Genomic DNA, 8,089 nt, shown 5'->3' on the forward strand with positions numbered 1-8,089 from the left:
TTTCTCTACAAAAGCAACGTGGATATACAAGGTATGTTTCATAGTATATACGCACAACTTGGAGAGCACTACAGAGAAAAAGAGAAAAACGGAGCCATGAATCTTCCCTTTATGGCTTTTTTTTTTTTTTTTTTTTCTTGTTTGTTTTGTTTTTAGAGGCCGCATAAAGCGACTATCCGCTCTTCCAGCCGTTCTCTCGAACGCGGCCGATAAAGCGTCCGGGCACAGTAATCCCCAAGTGCCCGAAGGTCCTGCGAGTTAGCGGCTACCCGTTCCATAAAAGTTGAAAACCGGGTGGGTTCCCCTGCTCCCCCCGCCTCCCTCTCGGCTCTGTTGAACTGTTCTTTTATGTAAAATGAAATAAAATTAAAAGGGAAAACAGAAGTCTTGAGAATCGCCCGCCGAAAGGCTGCAGCCGGCTGCTTCAGGTGCCCAGCAGAAGGACGGCAAAGCAGCTCTTCACATCCGGCTTCGTCCAACTTCAGGGCAGCGGGCGGGCGCAGCCCGCGGCAGCCGCTCCGCACACCTCACACCTGGCCCCGCCGCGGCCGCTGGCGCCCGCCGCCCGCGGGGTTTCCGCCTGCGAAGAGTATCACCCGGCGGCCCCACCAGCGCACAGACAGACACACAGACAGACACACGAGCCTGGAGCGCTACGCTCACCTACCTGCAGTCCCGATTCTTGCTAGAAATGCCTAGCGATCGGCCGCCTCCCGTCCGGGGGGAGCTCCAGCCTTACCGCCCGGGCATCGCCGGCACACGCCCCGCGCCCCGCCAGCGCTCGGGGGCACGGAGCGGCGCCGTGCCGCGTCCGCTCGGCTCCCCTCGGCAGCAGCCGCCCGCGGGGCCCGGCTCTCACACCCCGCCTCTCTGGGAATACACCAGGAATTCGGCTAAGAGATGCTAGAGGAAGGGTGAAGTAACTGGGAATTGAGAGAAGACTTGAAGTGTTTCTTATGCACGATTTCAGAGTATCGAGAAAAAAAAATAGAGAGGACGAAGTATGGTTGATCTATTGGAACAGCGGAGATGGGTAAGTCCTGCAGCCCAGACGGCTTCGGCCCCTACGCCAGCTGCGCCTGGTTCCGATTCAGCCCCGCCGGCAGAGGAAGGAGGAGAAGCCGGCGCGTCCTGCAGCAGTCCCTCCGTTAGAGCATCTCTGATTGGTGTGCCTTCTACACACAGCACGACTTCCCCCTCCTGCTGCCTCCTTCTCTCTCGGGAAAAGTAATTGGAGAGCGCGAGGTTCACCTTCAGCAGCAGCAGCCTCCGCGCCCAGCGTGCGCGCACCGCTCCGCGGAAGGGCGCGGAGACACCCCGGGCACCCGGACAGACAGGCAGTTCCAAGCGCGCCCTCCGCGACGGGGAGGAGGGAGGAGGTGGAGGGAGAGACGCCCTTCTCCTCCCCCGTATTTATCCGGCCACTCGCGACTCTCCTCCCCAGCCCTTACGAGGGAGCAGGTCCCAGCGGCCGGTTCTGTCTGACCGAGCAGCGGGGCTCAGCCGGCAGTGCCTGCCGCCGCCGCCCGCGCACACTGGGGCTGGGGCCGCCTCCCTCCGCCGCCCGCTCCGCAGCGCAGCTCTCCCTTCTCTCCTCTCCGCTCCGAGCGGCGGGGCGGGGGTGCGAAGTTTACGCCCAGAGGCGCATGTGGCCGGGGAGATGCCCGCGGACCCCCGGCGGCCGCGCCGCCGCTCCCCCGGGACCCCTCTGCCCCTGCGGTGGGAGGCTGGGGCGCCGGGCGGGAGCGAGCAGCCGGGCGGGGCAGGGTAGGGCCGGGCAGGGCAGCTGCCCCGGGGAAAGGGGGCCGCGGCTGCCGGAGCAGGGGCAGGAGGGACGCGGCGGCGCCGGCGGCAGCCAAAAACTGGACTGTGTCTCCCTCCAGAGGGAGAAGGAAGTCGCGCACGGCAGCTCCGGGAGAGCCGAGGACTCGGCCGGGCCCCTCTTCCCTGCGCGGTGGGGTGGCGAGCTTGGTCCGTGTACCTGCGCTCCAGAGGTAGTGAGTAAAGGTAGTACGGGTCAGGTCCTAAAGACCTCTTGTTTCTCTTAAGACAGCTTTAAAGACATGTGGCGGGTCGTGGTCGTCTGCCACGACTATTGATTAATAAGGGGAAATATTGTTGAGTGAGGATAATTAAAAGCAGGATATTCTAGTTTATTTTGCTGTGTTCTGTGCTATTCAAAAGGTGTTGCAGAGAAGTAGAGGGGACACAGCTAATAAAGGTGAGAAAGAAACCTTGTTTGTTACAGTGGTATCAGAGTCAAGTTCTCAGTTTTGTCCTGTAATTCTGGTTCACCCCTAAATTAAATGGGGATGAATTAATGCAGCATTAAGAAGTACTGATATACCTGATCATCTGTTGGGTTTTATTTCAATTCTACAAGCTAGTATAATGGCCAGTTTTCAGAAAAGAACCTTCTGCTCAGTCCTTAACTGTTACCACATCTTACCTGATGTTCATAATCAACTGTCAGAAACAGAAGAGGGAAGTGAAACAATCCTCTTCTTGTTATTGTTCATGCTAGTTCTTCCATGCAAACAAGCATATGTAGAATTTTTGATTTTTTTTTCCAAAAAAAACCTTTTCTAAAGATTCACACAGTCAAAAAAAGAAAAAAAAAAAAAAAGAGGGCAAAATGAAGGCTTAATGTGGACTACTCTGCATGCAGTGATGCAGCTGTAGGATGAAATACAAAGAGGCTGGTATTGAAAGGGCAAGTTAAAAGTAGCCTGGTATGTGACTGTCACAAGCGCTGTTGCAGAAAGCACTGCAGTACATATACATGCCGGATGCTGACTGCAGCTGAATTAAAAGGCTGCTGGTTGTAAAGACAAATATGGTCTTGTCTCGTTCATTGGAAGCTGATACAATAACTTCAGAATTTTCTTATTGGGTAATCACATTTCTAGATTTTAGCAGACAGCTAAAAAAAAATTTAGAGGCAACTGGAAAAAGCCAAGATTGTGCTGCTATTGGCACCACAATATTATTTCAGGAAAAGAGACAGATCCAGACTAAAGTCGGTCCACAGGGGTTGGATGCTCCTGCCCCACCAATTCCAAATGACATGAGGTCCTGAATACATGGTGGAAAGGATAATCTTTCCAGCTCCCTGCCTCAGTGTAGGACCATAAGTATTGCTACTCCATTAAAAGCAGTGAAAGCCCACCAAAAATACAACTAGAGCAACTAAAATGCAACTACAGCAGCTGTTGCACTGTATATGTGGCAAACACCCTGTTGCTATAGGAGCACATATGTTTATTTTACCTGCTTGTATCATTACACTCAAGCTGACTGCATGTTGTAAGACCAGAGGACACTTGGTAGTTTCATGTTGGTGTCCGGCTGTTGCAGAAAACTGGTAAATACATCTGAAGACACAGAGTACTTATCACCATGTTGAAACAAACAAGTCCCATGCAAACAAGTAAAGAAAAAGTAGCAAAGCAGTAAGCTGACTTGTTTTGAAACCCCAGAATTTTGCCAGTGAAAACACTAAAATTGTAGTCTTTGTTTATGTCATAATGCTGCTGCACATGAGCATTTCCAAATCTGTTTGTATAACATCTGAAAATCTGAAGAAATCCGCAGTGCTCACACACAGGTTGTGTGACACCATGCATATGAAATCATGTCCTGAAAGACATGCTTTCAGAAAGCTTCTCTGCTTTTGCAGTATGCTCAACACTCCTGGGAAGAACTGAAACGATCTGTTGCACCTATAGAATGCAGCTGGTTTTACAGATGCTTACTTGGTTAAGTCTGACTCATCTCCAAAGGTGCCTTTGTACATGCTGCACAGGTACAATATGATAAATTTACCAAATTCTGGATACACCAGATTGGCAGTCTTAATCTTACACACCCTGTATTTATATCTTTCTGACTGAAAAATCCCCAGCTGAATACCATGGCCTTAGAACACAATGTAGTTATGAACAATTATTACATAAATGTTCTATCTTTATTACTTCAGCTAGTTTCATTTTTGAGTTAGTGTCATTGTTTCTTACTTTTCATCAATTTGTATGTCTCTTCCACCTGATAAAAGACAAGCATAAAACATGGAAATGGGCACTGGCATATGCAACAGGTGTAGTATTTGGAGAAACTTCAGCATTTCCATTTCAAGGTGAATATCACTGCATAAAAATCAGGAAAGTAAAAACTTGTTTCTGACTAGTTGTATGTGGATCTGGTGTGTATATCTTTTAAACACTAATTTTACTCAGAAGCATGCATATTCTGGGCTGCTAAATAGAAAAAAAAAAAGAAATTTTATATTTTAATAGCCACGTGTAGATTTAGTCTCTAAGAATTGACAGCAATGTCAGTACTGTTCATTAAGATCTACCAACAGTTTTGCTCCTTTATCTTTCTGAATAGACTCCTCCCCTCCCACTACTCACCATGCTACTAATCTAAACTAGTTTAAAGTGCCAGTTTTAACACTGCTTTTCCTTTTAGCAGTTAGGTTCTTGGTTTCTCATTTTGTACCTAAAGATTAGGATTTTGGTCGGTTTTTCCAACTATCTTAATATTAAACTTCACATACTAAAATAAGCAGCAGCTCAGACCACAGTGCTCACTGGGAATACCTTGGTGTAAGGAGATATATAGACATAGAGCCTGATGTACAGCAGCATCCTGAAGCATTCCTTTATTGCCATCCCATAAAGCTGGGGAAGAGGAAGCAAGGATCTCAAATGTCAGCTGCTGTAAACTATTTGTGGTTGTCATCCTGACACTGTGTGAGCTGAGGCAATCCAACAGTGCCTACAAGTCCCCTTTATAATATGTGTACAGATACACAAACAGACAATTATGTTTTTATCCCAGGTGAGAATCTGGTCCACCAAATTTAAGTCCTTTAAAAGCTCTGCAACATTCCAGATGTTCACATACAAAAATAAAAGTAATTGACTCCTGAAAAGCTGATGGAAATGAAAAGGCGATGGAGCAAAGTTATTCTGGGGTTCTTTAATAAGTTTCCCACAGGCATTTACTAAAATCATGCTGGGTATTTCATTTTGAAGAAAAAGAGGTTTTTAACTAGCATGCTGGAATGATCATTGATCTTAGAAAGCTTTCACAAAAAATGGAAAAACTGACTGCAAAACAATAACAAGTAACCAGTCTTTATTTTCTACATCATTTAAGTTATAGAGATAAACACTATGGTTTGGGGGTTTTACCATTTAAATCCATTCTTCTAAGATATAAATCACATGTATGCTTATGTATGCTAACATAAATGTTGCTTACAGAGTACTGACATCTTCCAGAATGGGGAAAAACAAAAACAATAACAACAAAAACAAAGGAAAAGGAAAAGGAAAATGAAAAGGAAAAGGAAAAGGAAAAGGAAAAGGAAAAGGAAAAGGAAAAGGAAAAGGAAAAGGAAAAGGAAAAGGAAAAGGAAAAGGAAAGAAAAACAACCCACAGGAACATGTATATTCACGGTAATTTTGGGAGCGAGACTTTGTTGCTTTCATTCAAGAGGAGAGAAGGCTGGGAATCAGAGAGAAGATGGATCGAAAGGGATTTCTGCACTTCTGGTTGGGCTGAAGATCCCAATCTCAGTCATGCATGGGCTGACTTCAAAGTTAAATCAGGTTGCTTAGGGCTGTGTCCAGTGGTTTCAGATACCTCCAAGGACACAGATTATGCCTACCACTCTGTTTGTCCCTTTTCCAGCCTTTGACCTCCCTTACTGAAAAGGTTTTCATTCCTTACATCCAACCAAATGTCTCTGAATTTCTCTTTCTGGCTTTTGTGTCTGTTGCCTCAACCCTTTGCTATGTACTTCCAAGAAGCCTCTGGTTCCATTTTCCCTGTAACCATCCATATGCAGTGGAGTACGGCAGTTATTTCTCCCCTTTCCCTTCTTTAAAGGGCCTGAGCAAACACATCTACCAATTTTCTCATATGTCATGCCTTCACCACTGCTAGGACACATGGCTGACTCCTGTTCATCTTGTTCACCAGCATTTCCAGGCATTTTTCTGCAAGAATGTTTGCTAGATAGTGCCCCACTAGTACTGCTGCATGGGTTTATTCTGTCCCAGATGCTGAACTTGCATTTGTCTTTGAACATTATGAGGTTTCTGTGAGTTCAATTCTCCAGCCTGTTTTCAGCCTTCTGAGCAGCAGCCTCGCCCTTCAGTATATTGACAGCTCCCAGCATCTTGGTATCACCTGCTGGGAGAGTTTGCCACTGTCATCCAGAATGTTGGTGAGGACTGTCAGCAGTTCAGCCCCAGTACTGAACATGGGGAAATGCCACTAGTGACCAGCCACTGGTCTTCAAGCCTTGCAGTTCCATCAATCTGCACCCATTTTTTAAACTACCTATCCAGCCTAGGTGTGCCCAGTTTGGCTATAAGGATGTTGTAATACACCATGTCAAAAGCCTAACTAGTCAGGATAAACACACACTGCTCTTCCCCAGACAGACAGCCATTTCATTGTAGAAGGCAATTATATTGGTCAGGCAAAATTTGCCTCTACTAAATCCACACTGACTATTCTAAATCACCTCCTTGCCCTTCATGCATATGGAAATTACTTCCAGAAGAATTTTCTTTATAAACTTCCTGCAAAATAACCTGTAGTTCCCCACATCCTTCTTCTTGACTTATTGAAATTGAATATATTTACTATTTCCCTATTATTTGGGATCTTCTCTTGTCACATTTGCAAATGTTAGAGTGTGGTCTCATAATGACATTAGCCCACTGCAAAATTGACATTCTCTGGACAGAGAGACATAATTCTGTCTCTCAGGAGAAGCACAGAGAGAAGATTATTTTCTCTTCTCTCTGTGCTTCTCCTGAGAGACAGAATTATGCCTCTCTGTCCAGAGAATGAGAATATCGCAGCCCACTCCCTCAGGGTATTTGGACACACCTGGTCCTACAGACTGTTGCAAGTCCACTTTGCTTAGATGGTCCCCCACTGATTGTCTCCCATCATGGGTGATACTTTACTCCCCCAAACTCACAAAGAAACCCTCAGATGAATGCTGTTTGACTGATTTACTCTATGGAATATCATATCATCAGGACTTCATCATAAAGAGTAAAATCCCCCAGATTATGAGAACTGTAATTTCTATTTTGAAATATAAAGAAGTTTCTTCCTTATACTTTGTAAACACCTAAGCTCTCTAAAGGGGAAAGATTTAAAAACCTGCACTCCTCATTTCTCATTTGATACCTCCTGACAAGCCACTGCTGAGCTTTTTAGATCTTTTATCATCATAAGGCACCTTACTTTCTCTATGCTCTTGAGACCCTATGTTGCCAGGCACAGCTTCTGAATCTTGCTCTGGATGAAGCATGTACAAAAATGTTAAGTGTTGCACCTCTTCACCTTTTGCATTTAGTCTTAAATTTTCTTTTTAACCAATTATTTATTTGGCTCTATTATATATTTTGTAAGTAACAGGTCTGAGCTTTTTTACACCAAAAGGAAGAGTCAATGGGCCAAATACTTGGGGGTGCCTATGGGGCTTTATTGCACAGCAAAGTTGTAAAGGACAAGAATATTAAGTGTAGTACCATCTTTTTATTTGAGATAGAGTAAGTATTATTTATGTGTTTGGAAAAAGCTATAAACTGTTCTAGAGGGCAATATCAGCCATTTTCTCTTCTTTTTTCTTTACTGAAAAACAACAAGTTTTCTTCCAAAACATCACTCCACCTGCATCTATGGGACTGGAAGCAGGAAATAGAAACAATCACTAAATCAGGCATCCAGAGAAAGAAAAACAAACAAGCAAACAAATAAAATCAGGACCAAAAGTGTTCACATACATCCGGTTTAAATTTGGGTTCCTATATTTCAAAGGTCATTAGTGCATGCATTTTTCTTAATCTGATACTATATGAGAGTTTCTATTTTTCTGCGTATCAGAAAGCACCAACTCTTGCAGTTATGCTACAAAGAACTCCAAAATGAATCAATGTTTTATCCTTGGTTATAAGTAGATTTTGTTACAATCTTACATTAAAGAATACATTATAGAAGAAATAGGAAACAAAGCAGACCTTCTTACCTAATGATTTTTTAAATTCAATTCTAA

The 8,089-nt window shown here is 44.8% G+C and overlaps 1 protein-coding gene across 7 annotated transcripts in view; it reads right to left on the minus strand.

Annotated features, from left to right (window-relative positions):
* Positions 1–1,606, minus strand: part of TAFA2 (TAFA chemokine like family member 2) — a 180,232-nt gene extending 178,626 nt beyond the window's left edge. For 5 of the 7 annotated variants that reach the window (XM_021547407.2, XM_077783499.1, XM_077783496.1 and 2 more), the window contains exon 1: positions 668–1,604. The gene's annotated coding sequence lies outside the window, so the exon portion shown is untranslated. Of the gene's footprint in view, positions 1–667 lie in introns of all 7 variants that reach the window. The other 2 variants (XM_077783495.1, XM_077783493.1) reach the window with 1 other exon arrangement.
* Between the last annotated feature and the right edge of the window lie 6,483 nt (positions 1,607–8,089).

This window comes from Lonchura striata, chromosome 5, assembly GCF_046129695.1.
Source record: "Lonchura striata isolate bLonStr1 chromosome 5, bLonStr1.mat, whole genome shotgun sequence".
In the NCBI taxonomy this organism is placed as follows: Eukaryota; Metazoa; Chordata; class Aves; order Passeriformes; family Estrildidae; genus Lonchura; species Lonchura striata.